Here is a 16,536-nt window from a genome sequence, read left to right as displayed (position 1 = left end):
TCTGACACACAAACCCATTCAGGGCCATGTTCACGAGGGATTAGAGCGTATTAACAGGGAGAGAGAATGGCCTTTTGCCTTCCATGTTAGAATTGGTTAGTAATGTGATAGTGTTTTCCCCTTGTATTCCAGCAGAGGGCAGCACACCCACCCACCACCTGCTATAGTCACACTTTCAAGCCTAGCATAGATGGATGCTGTCATAAATGCCCAGGTAACCTCCAGTGCCCCTGCATTGGCTAAGCCAGCCTGTATCCCAGCCGTGGGGGCTGCATCCTGCCCACACGAGCACTGCCATCTCCCATGCTGCACTGGTGCTAGAGCAGCAGTGGGGGAAGTGGAGTGGCTCCCTTTGAGAAAACATGTCCAAATGTTCCTGGCTAGCCGGCAATTTGCAGAGTGCTGTCTCGGGGATGTCAGCACAGGACTCGCTGGAGTGGAAGATCTGTGATGCCCGGAAGTGAGCCATAGAAAGTTAACTGGGCTGGCACAGAAGGATGTTCCCATGGCTGCGAGGATGTGCGGGTCCAGCCCTCAGCACAGAGAGAGATGCTGCAGATCCAGTTCTAATGTGAGGCCCTGCAAACCTGCTTTTGAACAAGGTTTGGGCTCACTGTGGCAGGAGAGAAAAGGGGCAAAGATTCCAGCATTGCAAACTCTTGCAGTTCTAGTATGAGTCTTGTGAACTTTGCTGGTTTTCTAAGGCCCCAGAGCCTGTGAATACACCAGGAGCATCACCAGTCCCAGAAGGGCAAATATCATGAGCCAGACCCCAAAACATCAGGAGATTGGCCCCCAAATCCTGAAATTTAAAAGATCAAAAGTCAAAAGACAGATCAACCGCCCCCTTCCCCCTTTGCTTATAAACTCTAGTGTGCGTAACAAGTAAGATTGTGAGAACATAAAAACGGCCATACTGGGTCAGACCAATGGTTCATCTAGCCCAGTATCCTGTCTTCTGGCAGTTGCCAAAGACAGGTGCTTCAGAGGGAATGAACAGACCAGGGTAATTATCAAGTGATCCATCCCCTGTCATCCAATCCCAGCTTTTGGCAGTTGGAGGTTTAGAAACACTGAGAGCATGGGGTTGTGTCCCTGTCCATCTTGTCTAATAGTCATTGCTGGACCTATCCTCCAGGAACTTATCTAATTTTTTTTTTGAGCCCAGCTATACTTTTGGCCTTCACATCATCCTCTGGCAATGAGTTCCACAGGTTGTCCATGTATTGTGTGAACTGCCTATTCATGTGGGCACTTTCCAAATGCACTGGGTAAGGGGATTTTGGCCCCTGCTGCAGGAGCTCTCACCCCCACATCTGCCTATGCTCAGCAAATAATTCTGCCCCCAAATCCATCAGTTTTCCCCTTCCTTTGCTTCACCTCTGCTCCTCCTGAAGATCCAAGGGTTCTCCACCTTGCCCCTGCCCCTTCCCAGGCTGGGTGCTGCAGGGAGGGAGAAGGAGGAGTCGATGAGCCATTCCTGCCCACAAGAGGTGGGGAGCAGAGCCACCTTGAGCTGCTGGGCATTTTCTGCTCCTGTGAGAAAAGGGTGTGGGAACCCTGAAGGGAGGGTGGAGTTCGGTGCCTGCCTCTTGCAGAAGTTCTGATTGGCTGCTGTACCTCAGCAGGCAGGGTAGTGAGGAAGGCAGCCAATCAGCGGGGGAGTGGGTTTCCCCAGGCAGGGCTGAAATGTGTGACCATCATTGCTAAATGGTCTCCAGCCCTGGCTGAAATCCTGAGACCGGTGAAGAAATCACGGGAGCTGACAATGTTGCACCAGTATCTCTGATTTCATTTCAAAACAAGCCATTTTCTAGCTTTCATGATTGTGGAGAAAAGCTGGGAGCTGTGACCTCAAGCAGTGCCAAAGCTCAGAGCCAGTGAACAGAGCCCCAAACACCCGACTTTGAAAATCTCAGGATTTTTAAGGTGGTCTCATGATTTTTGGGGGTGCCCAACTTACGATGATGAACATGGCCCTGCCGTCCGGTGTGCATCAGACAGCTGCACACATCTGGAATGCTCCTAGTAACTGAGTATCAGACTGAGGCAAGTGAGCCAGGGCAGTTCTTGTAACGGTCAGGCCTAATCGCTGGGATTGGTGCAGTTTGTGTCAGTATCACACTATCCCCACAGTGGGGCCCCTTGTGGCATGATGTTTTGATTGAATGGTCGATTATGTGTTAATTACAATCCCCAGTTTAACATCCCGTGGTTTGGCAGTGTTTTGCCTCATGACCAGACCCAGACGTATTGGAGTTATTACAGGTGTGCAGGAGTGAGACGTTCACACTTAGGAAAGGCGTTTTGTCCTTGGAATATTTTTATTAGCACAATTGTCAAAGTCGCAAACACTCCAACCCAGCCAGGAAGGTAGAGATCACAGAAAATGGACATCTGAGCATGTGTATACTCACACCATCCCTTGCCCAAAACCCCAAGTGTTAGTCGTTATCCTCACCCTCATCATCATCCTCAGCAGCGCTCGTCATCCAGGGCTCTCCGAAGGCAGGCGGGCTGGGATTCAGCTTTTATAATGCGTTACTCTGGCACCCGCTAGGCCTAATGCATCTTCAGTAGGGGGTTCAGCCCCTTTTCTTTATCTGTATTTCTTCACCCTACTCATTTTGAAGTACTCTTCTCCCACAGGTTACGAGGTCTCAAGCTTGTTAACATACACGTCAATTCGTTACTATGGCATTCTTGTTCTCGGACATCTGCTGATGTTTCTAACTTAAAGGAGCTAAAGCTGATATTAACTGGCATCGGGTGGCTACCTGCCAACAGTTTAGTCGAACTTGTTTATTACAGCCTCTATTCTGTGACAGCTTCTGCTCTAGGGTGACTCCTGGTGCGCTGCTTATGCTAAGGCTCTTTGAACCTTAGGCCTTGATTAGTTTAGCTAAACTATTGTCTAACAGGCCTTGAGTCATTGCGTTCACTTACCTAACCCTATAGGCTGCACCTGAACAGCGAGTTCTCTTCCAGTGGAACTTGGCCTGTTGTCAAGCCGACTGGATGTCCCTGATTGCTTTAGTGTGTTCCAGCTGACTCCTCCAGACATGCCAAGGGCATGTGTGTTCTTGTGTGGCAGTCATGCCCCTGGCAATCCTGCCATGCCTGCTCACACACTGGGTCAAATCTCACATGTTCCCCCCTTTCAGCCTATCCTAGGAGAGCGCAGCGGGTTCTGGGACCCAGTCGCTGACACCTGGCCTTGCTAAAGCTGGTTCAAATAGAGAGGGGAGAGGAGCTTGGCTGCTGTTGCTGCAGCCTCTTCTGGGAAGAAGAAAGCTATGTCCCTTCCAGACAGCCTTCCCTGGGGCAAAGAGCACCCTCTCACTGCTCCCAGGGGAAGGGGAGAGTGGGTCTGTCGGGAATTCAGGGTCGTGGCAGGGTGGCATGGGAAAATGTACCCATTTGACTACGGGCTACATTCTCAGCCTGAATAGTCAGATGAGTGGACATACGGGCAGGGCCGGCGCAACCACTAGGTGAACTAGGTGGCTGCTCAGGACACTAAGATTTGGGGGCACCAAAAAGCGATGCCCAACCATTATTTTTTTACACTATTGCTGGAAAATGAATGAGTAAAGAAAAGAGAAACGTCGTCGAACTTGCATTTTAAATTGTCATTCTTCTCTTGTACATTACAGCTATAGCCAATGTCAGCTCTGCATTGCGGGCACAAGCATACTGCTTCGCTACGGTACAAAGTGGCAATGATGTCATTGTCTCATCTCACGCAGCCATTACCTATTCTGAAAGGCTGTTTATAATGCTCAGTTTACTAATTTTCAGAGGTTATCGACTGAGGCTAACTATTTTTGTTGAGTTGTTTCAGATCTAGGACTCTGCCAATTACTGATGCATCATTTTGCTAATACTTTGTGTCAATTGTGTCTGTATGTTAAGTATTTGAGTGTATACATTTAGCATGTGCGAATATGCATGTGTAGGTTGTTGAAATTTGTCGTATTGATATTGTCTGTTGTTGTCATATGACGGAGTATCTTCCATTCTAATTTTATAAATTTTATTAAAAACAATAATTGGATATTCTAAAGGTAGAGTAAAATGTAGTAGATTCTGATATGAAAGAATGAAGGAAGGAAGTATATGTGAACAATGCCACATTATGCAGTATTCATTTTTTAAAGTTTATAATAAGCGATGCTCCGGGGGGAGCTGGAGGGGGGTGCAAGGTGGAAGTTTCCCCTAGGGCGCAAAATATCCTTGCACTGGCCCTGCATACAGGGGGTAAATGGGGGAGATTTGCCCTTGCAGTCTGTGGATGGGTGACAGCTGCCATCTTGCCCAACACCAGGGATTGAACCAGGGTCCACCGAAGCTGAAAGTACAAGTTGTTGTTACAGCTTGGGCGGAAGAGCAAAGCTTTGTGCTGTAGCACACCCATGGGCTGGGTTCGCAGGCTGACCTAAAACCTAAAATCGGTGCCTTATGTACCCAGCCACTTGGGGGAGCATCACCTTGAGCCCTCCAGCTCTGGGCTGCTGAGCCTGTAGTGTGACCTGTCCCAGGGCAACAGAGCCCCCCACAGCATGGGTTACAGTTCCAGGGTCACTGAGCAGCCCTCTGCTGAGGTCATTGCTACTACTGACCAAAGTAGCCCTCCGTGCCCCTTTCTCACTCTGCTGTGGAGCAAAGGGGCCATTGATCCAGTCCTGTGCCCAGTATGCAGGGTGTGTAACTCTCCAAACCTCTCCCCCCCTTGTGCTGGGCAATGGCGCCAGTTCCGCCCAGAGCTAGGGGAAGAGGGGCCCTTGCAGCAGAGCATTGCTAGGAGGCCTGAGGCAGGGCTGTGATCTGCAGTCTGCGCTAGGCAACCCATGACAGCAAAGAACTCTAACTAAGCCTGTTTGAGCTCCAAATGGCTCCATTGTATTTCGTTTACACGAGAAGCTATAAATACTGGCTCCTGCTCTGGATGTTGACTTCCTTGTTTGCATTTTTAATTGTTGTGGCAGCTGCTGCATTTTGAATTCCAACGAGGGAATCTGTGTGTATCTGGAATATGCTGCCAGCACCTCCAAAGTGGGTCCCGCGTGCTCCAGCAGGCTTTGGGAGACAGCTTGCAACACGGCTTGGCCCTCTCCATCTCACTGGCCAAGATGCATTGGGCTTAGAGGGGAGCATCTGTGAATTAGGCTCTGAAAAAGGCTTCAAATCCAGTGCTGTGTCTCCAGCGCAGAGTGAAGGGAGTCATTCCCAGCCATCCCCACTGACTAGGGTGACCAGATAGCAAGTGTGAAAAATCTGGACGGGGGTGGAGGGTAATAGGAGCCCATATAAAAAAAAAGCCTCAAATAGCTGGACTGTCCCTATAAAATTGGGACATCTGGTCACCCTACCACTGACACATGCACAGAGCCCTCCCCAGACAGATCTCAGCTGTAACCTCCTTTCTCCTTACTGGGTCTCCCAAGCACAGGCTTCAAAGGAGCCCGCTGCTATCCAGGAGAAATTCTGCTGTCTCCCTGGGGAGGGATTTCTGAGTAGAGGTGTGAAATGCATTCTTCCAAGGAAGGATTTGTTTTGGGACTAGGGTATGAGACTGAGACTAAAGAAATGTGGGTTCAGTTCCTGGCTCTACTGCAGGCTGTGACCTTGGGCAAATTCTCTCCGGACCCTGTGAGAGGCGCTGTTCATCTTGCATCACAAGCTCCTGAATCCCATGCCAGTATTCGTGCCTATGTGACATTTGCTGAAATCATGGGCTCAAGAGGAATTTGCCTCAGAACGGTATTAATAATGATAGCTCTACTTATTAAGACATCAATTAAACTCAAATAGTCCATTATCTGGAAATTCTCCAATCAATGTGGCTTTGTGATGGCTGGCTTAATTATCCCTCATTAAATGAAACTGAAATCAGTCTCCATCTTTTTATTATTTCAGATTCACCATGGGTCGTGTGAATTTTTAATTCTTCTAAATATCCCTTCTTTGGAAAACCTGCCTAATGTATCCATGATGGATGCTAAAGCAGAAGCTCACTCAATGACTGTTGGCTAGTACCTTGAATTATTTGTATTTCGGTAGCACCTGGTGCCCCTACCTGAAATGGGTCCCTCATTGTGCAAGGTGCAGTATAACCACAAAGTCAGAGACAAAGGAAAGGAAATTATTATTCCCATTTCACAGACGAGGCCTGAGGCCCAGAGAGATGCAATTACTGGCCAAGTTCATACAGGACATCAGTGGCAGAGTTGCTAATTGAACCCAGAGTTTCTGAGTCCCTGGACTTGTCCTATCACCACAGACTCCTCAAATTCAAATCCCACTGTCCAAGTACATTTTCCAAAGGAGCATTTCACTCCTCAGCTTTGGAGCCGATGCACCATCCATCGTTGCCTTTTCATGTATGTCAAAGCTGATCATTTCTCTGCCAGCAAGGCAGGGAGTCTCTGCTAATCAGCACTCTATAAATCATCCGTTAGTAATTACATTATTTATTGCAATATGAAAACAGAATAATAATGGTAATCTCCAAAAGAATTAGCTCAGCCAGACTGGAGTTGTTAATTTCACTGCGCTCAGTTTATTTTTGGCAGGGTTGGATACTGGAATGTTTTCACTGTAATATTTTCCTCTTGTCTAAACTCGGCTGATAAACACTGGATGATTTGCTCCTGTTAAACTACTGTCTCAGGGTCAGCACCAAGCATCTTTCCATCAGGAGTGTAGTAAGGCAGGGCCTCAGGTCAACAATGAATACACACACACCTTTCCCCCATTATTACTCTGCTTGTTATTCCACTCTCTCTGGAACGCAACTACTTCCTCCTTTGATCTATTATAGCAGAATCAGTCCTGAAAGAATCAATTCAACCCTCAAAATCATTGGTACCTAGCACTGACTTTAGAATGAGGCTGGGGTTTATTCTAAAGACGAGCTGCAAATATCTGACTACAAATTAAAACCACTTTGGTGAGATTTCCAGAGGGAATAAAGCCCAGAGCTGTTGTGTGAGCAGGTACAGTGAGTAGCTCCCTATTTTGGAGGTCACCAGAAGCAACTTCTAGAGGTGAGGTAGAATCCTAGCTCCGTTTGTCATTTTCCACATAATTCCCTGAAAGAAATCTCATGGGAGTGAAATTTTCCCTTGTGTAACATTAGGTGAACTTGTTGTGACATCTGTGAGTGTGAAAAAAAATGCACATGTCCCTGGGAGGAGTAAGGGCTTGATTCTTTGCTCATTGGAAAGATTGCTGTTAACACTGGTAGGGATAGATCAGGGTTAAAAGAATTTTTTTTATTCTTAGCAAACTTTAAGGTGGTTTGATTTTTTTTGAAGTCACTTGTGTTGCCAACTCTCACAATTTTATCACAGATTCATACATTCCAAGGCCAAAAGGGAGCACTGTGATCCTCTGTCTGACTAAACAAAAGGAAGTATTTTTTCACACAACCCACAGTCAACCTGTGGAACTCATTGCCAGAGGATGTTATGAAAGCCAAAAATATAAGTGGGCATAGGTTCTGGAACTAGGGGTGTTGGGTGTGTGGCAGCACCCTCTGATTTGAAGTGGTGTCCATCATTTATAGGGTTTACAGTTTTCTTTAATGGCTTTCAGCAGCCCCACTATAAAAATTGTTCCAGTACCTATGTAAGTGGGTTGAAAAAAGAATCAGTTACATTCATGGAGGACAGGTCCAACAATGGATATTAGCCAAGATGGTCAGAGATGCAACTCCATGTTCTGGGTGTCCCTAAACCTGTGACTGTCAGAATCTGGGACTGCATAATGGGGGATGGATCACTTGCTAATTACCCTGTTATATTCTTTCCCTCTGAAACATCTGGCACTGGCCACTTTAAGAGACAGGATGCTGAGCTACATAGTCCATTGGTCTGACCCAGTATGGCCGTTCTTAAGTTCTTATGACCTTCTGTATAACACAGGCCACAGAACTTCTCCATAAGTTTAATAGAACATATAGAAATAACTCCATAATTATTGCAGGGCTTGTGATATATGGTGCTTTCCTAAAGCCAAAGTTGCTGGTATCATGTGACTAAGTGAGACTCTCAGCTTTCATGGCTGTCAAGAAAAGCTTGAAAATGTGACCTTCTTAAAGTCTCTAAGGCCTTGGCTACACTGGCGCTTTACAGCGCTGCAATTTTCTCGATCAGGGGTGTGAAAAAACACCCCCCTGAGCGCAGCAAGTTACAGTGCTGTAAAGCGCCAGTGTAAACAGTGCCCCAGCGCTGAGAGCACGGCTTCCAGCACTATAAGCTAATCTCCATGGGGAGGTGGAGTACCTGCAGCGCTGGGAGAGCTCTGGCGCCGCGACCACACTCGCACTTCAAAGCGCGGCCGCAGGAGCGCTCCTGCGGCAGCACTGTACAGCTGCAAGTGTAGCCATACCCTAAGCCCAGAAAGTGAATAAACAAACCCCCCAATTTAGAGCTGGTTGGACAAAATATTATTTCCCTCCATGGAAAATTTTTACTTTATGTGAATATGAAGACCCTCAAACCAAAAAATTTTGGCTGAAAATTGCCAAGCTCCCCAAATGCTCGACTGAATACTTCCAAAAACCAAAAGTTTGGAAACAGAAACTGGGGAAAATTGAAAATTTTCTGTTTTTGGGTTTTCAGTTTCCTGACTAAAACTCAACAATTTTTGCAGAAAGTGGGTACGTGACATGAAAATTTTCATTTTGTCAAAACCCAGTCATCTGTCCAAACCAAGTTTGTCTGGAAAGTTTTTGATCAGCCCCACCCAGAATCCCAAGCTGAGAACTGCCCACCCTCCACCTCCTGCTCTAAGTGTCAGGTGCATGTCTAGCTGCTTTGGGTAATGTGAGCTCAGAACATGGTGTGGATACCATAGATCAAATGAAAGCAATGAACTCCCACAACACACACACAATTCTTCCCACGGGGAGAGAAAAAGTGAGAGAGAAAATGACCTTGACAGATGTCAGTCGTATCACTTAATGCATGACTGGATACCATGGCACAGATACCACTGCACTGAGCATGGGATAGAAAGTTGAATAGAACAGAACATTTATTGAAAAAAATCTTATGATTATCAAACCAACCTCATGGTTTTGCAGAGCTTGTCTCATGATTTTCAATCCCTTGAAGTTGGCAATGCTGACAAAGGCCTGTTAGCTGCCATCTCAGTCCAGCTGAACAGGAAAGCTAGCCCCTACGTGCGCACACAAGCATAAACACACACATGAGAGGATCACATCGTAAGGTTTCAATGTGTGATTTCACACTGAGGTGGGTACAGTTCTTCAACACAGCTAGAGTCGATGACACTGAAACATTTGGTGAATTTGTGTCGAGTTTGCCAAACTGTTCATTTAGAAGTGATCTTGTCACAGGGTGAGCCCTGCCTTGAGCACCCTCCGGTGGCAGGCTGCGGCCTGAAACGCACCTTGCCTCAGTTTCCTCTTTCTATGGCCCATGGAAAGGAATAGTGTCTCTGACAACACCAAATTTAAACCCAAATTCATTCGTATAAATGTTGCAGTCTGCAGATCCCTCATTGTAAAAACAGTTTCATCCTCAAACCCCCAAGGTAAAAACCAGATTACCACGCAACAGGTCCTCAGTTCCATTCAAGGTGCCAGCCACCATTCCCAGGTTTCCCACCCAAAAGTCCTTAACCACTCTAGCCTGATTCCTTTGCGCTGTTCCAGGGCCTCACTCTCTAGGTCTCCACCACAGAGTTCCAAGAGCCAGGACTCTCCTCCCATAGCTTCAAGTCAGGTCCCCCAAGTGAGGGCTCACCACACGGATACACTCCTGCTCAGGGGAACCTCCCTTCAGGACTCCTGGACTCCTCCTGCAGTCCTTCACTTGGGTTTGCTGCCACAGGGCTCCCTGGAGTGTTATACAGCCCAGATTACCTGCCTGAGAATCCTACCCATGCTCCGGGGGACCTTCCACCTTATTTCTGGGCCTGGCATGCACTGACCAGGCTGGTTCTTCCCTTCTTCATTCCTAGGCATTAGCCTTCCTGCAGCTTGGCAGGGTTCCCCACCTCTAGCTGTTCCTTCAGCAGTTCTCCTCTGAACCCATCACTCACAGCTCACAGTTACTGCTCCTCAGGCCTGCAGCTCTTTCCCTTGGGCAACTTCTGTCGCACCTTGGTTCTCAGGCAGCTCTCACGTGTCCCTTCCTGTCTTCCCCTGGATATGGCCCAGTGTCCTCTCTCCAGCCCAGTTGGGAGGCAGCTGCCAAGTCCCAGGTGCACTGGACACTGCTCCCTCTTCAAGGAACAGATTGAAAAAAACCCCAAACCAGAAAGTTTTGTTTTGGCCTTTTCAAAACAGTTTCACAGTTTGAAAAGACTTTTCGTTTCAAAATTTCCTTTAATTTTTTAAAATGCGGAAGTGTTTAGGACTGTCTGGAATCTAAATAAGATGTTTCAATTGTGTCAAAAGGAAATGCTTTGTTCTACTCAACACAATTTGCTTTGACTTCCTGAGACACTGAAACTTTCAGAATTTTTCTTTTTGGGCCAACCTGACATTTATTTATTTATTTAGTACTTTTCGAAAGTACCAACAAACTGAAAGCGCCATTATTCCCCCAGCGCTCCTAGCACAGAAGGGTCCCTCCTGACCCACCCTCGCCCCATTCAAGCTCTCCCTGCCCTACATTCCAACACAAGGCTGACTTCAAGCACGATGCTAATCACATGGAAACTCCGAAATCTGACCCATATTCTTTGTTTATTCTTCTCATTCTTTTCATGGCAAGTGACAAAGTTGTTGCTTAGCCGAGATGCTGCGTCCAAGGAATTATCAGCTTGGAAAGGATGACAATTGATGTCCTAATTCCAAAGAAGCTGGCTCTCAAGAGTCTTTGTGATGTTTGGTGCACGTCTTAAAGCCTCAGTAGCAGGAGTCATGGGATGACATTGGAATCTCAGTTTTCATTTAAATTATTAGTTACTTCAGACAAGATGGGGATTAGTACAAGAACTGTCAGGTGGAATAGGAACTGGGTAAAGGGGAGAAGGCGACGGGTTGTGCTGAAAGGTGAACCATTGGGCTAGAGGGAGTTTACTAGTGGAGTTCCTTACTATATGTCCATCAATGGCTATTAGCTAGGATGGGCAGGGATGGTGTTCCTACCTCTGTTTGCCAGCAGCTGGGAATGGGCGACCAGGGATGGATCACTCATGATTACTTGTTCTGTTCGTTCCCTCTGGGGCACCTGCCATTGGCCACTGTCAGAAGGTAGGATACTTGGCTAGATGGGCCTTTAGTCTGATCAAGTAGGGCCATTCTTATGGAGTCATATTTCCATAGGGGTGCTAAAAGAGCAGCATTATTTCATGGTCAACAGTGTCAACCACTTGCAGCAAGGTCCAGGAGGATGTGAGGTGCTACATTGCGCTCACCTTCAAGCACTGAATTCAGGAGTGGTGGTTTTTCTTTTAAATAAAAAACACCAAGAACTTTTTATCCCAGCTGCTATAAAGGAATTAATGAGCCGCGCATCAGCCCAAACCAATTTTGTGTCGCTGCCTTATAAATAGGGAACACACATTCTCCTTCTGGCGACACGTCCTAGACACAGCACCACAAAATTGATTTTCCTTGAAGTGAACTGCGCCCATAGTAAGGAAACATTTGGTATATAAATCATGCTGTTGGTGAAGTAAGGGAGAGTCATTAAGTCTTTCCACTGAATAGTGCCGATGATAACCTTGTTTGTATCACAAAGCAAATATGAAATAGACTGGAGGAGTTTGACAGAGCTTTTGATGAAACAGCCGAGCATTGAGAGAACATGTCTGGGTTGCTGAAAGAAGAATGTTTCAGGGATGATGTCGATTTTCCCATTATGACTATTCCACGCCCCCGCCCCCCCCACCAGATTTTAAATTTTAGATTCAAGAATCAGGTCACATTCCCTCTTCTTTTTATCTGTATTCCATTTTAATGAGAAGTAGTATGAGCATATTTTGCAAATTTGGATAATAGCTCCAGTTTCATATCCCTCAGCAATTTCACACTGTTTTCTGTATTGCAATATTCATTACAGAGAAGGCAGAGTGCTGCACAAAGGGAAAACCTGAGTTAAGAGCATAGAGCTGCAGTCCTTTCCTGGCTGCTCCCAGACACTCAGCGGCTGTTGGCATCTGCATCCCTAGCCTCTGGGCACGGCTGCAAGAAATCAGGCTTTAGTTCTCCATTAATCAAAATTAAAAAGCCAGAGTTTACAGCAGGGGATAGTGAAAAGAGGTTTTGAATCAAAGTCCTGCAAAGGAGCAAGGGCTGTGATGAAAGTGAAGTGGTGATTCCTCTTTACAAGAATGAAAAACGTTATTTTTTTAAAAAATGTTAAGAGATAAGGGGTGCATTATTTCCACTGAGGTTCTGACTGTGGTTCTAGACAATACTAACTCTCATAGTGTTATAAGTAGGCTTGGCAAAATTGTTATGTTTTTTTATAATTCTGATGGACAAAACCATGCTTATTTTTAAGCATTTTTGTATGTTTACCAATTTAAATTTTCACAGTTGCACAAAATTTTGGATTTTAAGATTTTTTAAATGTTTATCTATTTAAATTTTTACAGTTGTGGGAAATTAAGGGGGTGTCAGATACTAGGTGGAGTCAGGCAGTAATTATTTAAAGACAGTAGACAGTGAGATTCACAAAGGGTACATCTTCATTGCCGGCTGTATCTGTGGGTAGCAATCGATTTCTCGAGGATTGATGTATCGTGTCTCATCTAGACGCGATATATTGATCCCCAAACGAGCTCCTGTTGACTCCTGAACTCCACCTACACGAACGGCAGTAGCGGAGTTGACGGGGGAGCCGTGGACGTTGATCCCGCGCCGTGAGGACGGTAGGTAACTCGATCTAAGATACTTCGACTTCAGCTACGCTATTCACGTAGCTGAAGTTGCATATCTTAAATCAATTCCCGCCCTAGTGTAGACCAGCCTAAAGTTAATTGAGAGAGACAAGGTGGGTGAGGAAACACATTGTATTGGATCAGCTGCTGTTGGGGAGAGAGACGAGCTTTTGAGTTCCATGTCTCTCTCCCCAACAGAAGTTGGTCTAATAAACGGTGTCACCTCACCCACCTTGTCTCTCTAATATCCTGGAACCAACATGGCAAAACATACAAACTGTCAAGATCACATGTCAAAATACACAAAATCAATATTCTTAAATCAAACTCTGTAAGTCCTCAAGCTTCATTTTCCTTAATTTACCAATCTGTAAATGTCAGTGATTGCTGGAAATATTTGCTCTCCAGTTTGGGTGGATGATGAAAATAAATGCTTATTGACATTTACTGATAAAAATTGAATTCTTCAAAGCCTAGCTATAAGTAAAGCTTGGCAAATAACTGAGTGTTTGGCTCAGTGGCAGCAACGTGACCAGGTGTCCCGATTTTATAGGGACAGTTCCGATATTTGGGGCTTTGTCTTACGTAGGCGCCTATTACCCCCCTACCCTGTCCCAATTTTTCACACTTGCTGTCTGGTCACCCTAGTGTGAGCTCAAAAAAAAATATTTGGGTTTAGGTCAAACTAAATATGAAAATGTTCAGAATTTTCAGTGAATCAAAAAAGTCTTCACAGTCTGTACTGAGGACATCTCGAGTGCTGACCGTCCTCCAGTGCCTTCCCACAATTCCCTCCGAAGGACAGACATGTTCTCTGCAGCTGACACAATTGACTGGGAAAGAATCCGCTAGCGTCTCAGCACAAAGCCCCAGGGGATACACCCCCACAGCTCCAACACACACCCCGCACAGTGAAGCACCAGTGAGAACACAGGAACTCAGGCAGGGTGGGAATGGGGATGAGTGAGACAAACCCACAGATTCTGACCCTCACGCAGATCACCTGGGTTTACTGCAGTGAAGACGTACCCTTAGGATCATGCTCAGAACTGCTTCTCCTAGATTTCTGCCTCCAACAGCCACAGCCTGCACCCTGTATCCTGTATTCCACCCTCTGTGTTTACAATAAACCCTGTTTATCTACTGGGTTAGCTCTGGCCTAGCCAGGTGGCTTAGTGCCTTGAGCGGTTATCTGCTGCTGCTTTCATTACAGAAAGTGGCTTAATTGCTCTTTCCATTGAGCCTGAATGATAGTGTCTGGCACATTGGGTCTGGGATTGTCTTTGGATCCTAAAGCACCTCGCTAGTTGCCATCAGCACCTTTCCCCCGACCATTATTATTTGTATTATGGCAGTGCCCAGCGATCAGCAGAGAACTGGCCCCTATTGTGCCAGGTGCTGTACAAACAGAGGCAGACAGCACCTGCCCTGAAGAGTTGACAGCCTCACTACACTCACAGATTCCCGGGCCAGAAGGGGCCAGTGTGATTATCGAGTATCAGAGGGGTAGCCGTGTTAGTCTGGATCTGTAAAGCAGCAAAGAGTCCTGTGGCACCTTATAGACTAACAGACGTTTTGGAGCATGAGCTTTCATGGGTGAATACCCACTTCATCCGATGCATGTAGTGGAAATTTCCAAAGGCAGGTGTATATATGCAAGCAAGAAGCAGGCTAGAGATAATGAGGTTAGTTCAATCAAGGAGGACGAGGCCCTGTTCTAGCAGTTGAGTTATGAAAACCAAGGGAGGATAAACAGGTTTTGTAGCTGACCAGCCATTCACAGTCTTTGTTTATTCCTGAGCTGATGGTGTCAAATTTGCAGATGAGCTTTCAGTTATCTCTAGCCTGCTTCTTGCCTGCATATATATACTTGCCCCTGGAAATCTCCACTATATGCATCCAGCGAAGTGGGTATTCACCCACGAAAGCTTATGCTCCAATACATCTGTTAGTCTATAAGGTGCCACAGGACTCTGTGGTCATCTAGTTTGACCTGCATGACACAGGGCAGAGACCTGTCCCACAATAATCCCTAGAGTGGAGCTTTTAGACAGACATCCAGTCTTGATTTAAAAATTGTCCGTGATGGAGACTGCACCACGCCCCCGGCAAACTGTTCCAGGGATTAGTTACCCCGCTGTTCAAAAGGAACATCTTATTTCCAGTCTGAATTTGTCCAGCTTCAGCTTCCAGCTACTGGGTACTTGTGAAGGAGTCGCCCTCACCGGCACTGCTGCCTTGTGGTCAGGCAAGGCTGTGGCAGGGGTTCCCCTTCCTGATGTCTCCCCTTTTCTCTACAACTCCATCCTGTGGGGTCGGTCCCTTCTGATGTCCCGTGTTCCAGTCGCCCCCTTTTCGGGATGCAGAAAGAAAAGTCAAATAATGGAGAAGTCTTTTGGTGCTTACAAGGTCTTCAGGGCTTTCTCTTTAGACTCAGGGAGTAAGCTCTGGCCTCTGGTGTATTCAGAGCTATTTCTAGCTGGATACCCTGCCAAGGGGTTGACTCTGTTTTTTTTCTCACCCTAGTGGTTGGTGGAGGAGCCTGGGCCCACCTGCTCCACCGGGCTCTGATCCAGGCCGCAGTGGTGGGCACTGCAGATAAGTCCAGTACTTTTGGGTGCTAAATAGCTGCCTCCCTGGATCACTCCCTACCAGGGTCCCATCTTCCCACAGAGATGAATACAGAACTGAACACAAAATTAAAGTTTCTGACCTTCAAAAGTCCCCAGTCCCTCCTTTGCAGGTGTGAGCAGATTAGTATAGCCAAGCCTCAGGCAGCAAGCGCTCCTGGGCTGCTACCTCCCTAGAGCTTAGAGCAGGGGGCTGCTCCCTTCCATGGCTGGCCCTCCTCTGAGCTACTTGGCTTCCCCTTTGCAGCTCTGCCTCCAGCTTGTGCAGGCTTTGCAGGTGCAGCCGGCTGGGGCCTCCTTAACCCAGAGTTGCTCCTTAACCCCGTGCTCTCCAGTGTGGATTTGTATCCCCCATCACAACCATGTTCTACTTCTCTCTGCTGGATGAGACAGAGGAAGGGCAGGGAAGGGGGTGTAACCCATGGGTGCAAACATTATGGCTTTTGTCTCAAGTTTGCTTTGCTGGAGATTTCCTAAGCAGCTCTGCACATGGGAACAGTTGGCTCTTACTGGCGGTGGGCGGCACCACCAGGCCTGCGTGAGGAGCATGTCATGGAAGCTTGAAGGGGAATAACTGGGCCTCCGTCTCACTCTGCCCACAGCCCGAGAGCTCAGGAGCTGAGCTCCACTCCCCATCATTTGTAAGCTATGCCATTTGCTGGACGCTAACTTGCTGGATGGCGCTACCTGGAATCAGCTGGCTTTATCCTGCATCCCTTATGTACCAAAACTAGCAATGAAGAAATTCCTCCTGCTGCTGCCCAGGCTGAACCTGTCTGGTAAATAATCAGAGCTTCTAGTGCTGTCTGTCCAACTTTCCCCCAGTTTATAAACACCAGCTGGGATTTCCGAGGGAGCCAAAGGGAATTAGACTCCTAAATCCCATTGGCAATCAATGGGATTTGGGTTCCCTGGGCACTTTTGAAATTCCCAGCCTAAAAGCGTTTGAAATCTCTGGCAGTTGTAGCTGATTCAGCCCTGCTGTGGGTGCATGGATGAGGTGGAGAAAAGTTTGTTACAGGCTGTTGGTCTGAGAAAA

This window comes from Chelonoidis abingdonii, chromosome 13 (genome assembly GCF_003597395.2).
Source record: "Chelonoidis abingdonii isolate Lonesome George chromosome 13, CheloAbing_2.0, whole genome shotgun sequence".
Classification (NCBI taxonomy): domain Eukaryota; kingdom Metazoa; phylum Chordata; order Testudines; family Testudinidae; genus Chelonoidis; species Chelonoidis abingdonii.
This window is presented reverse-complemented; position numbering follows the sequence as displayed.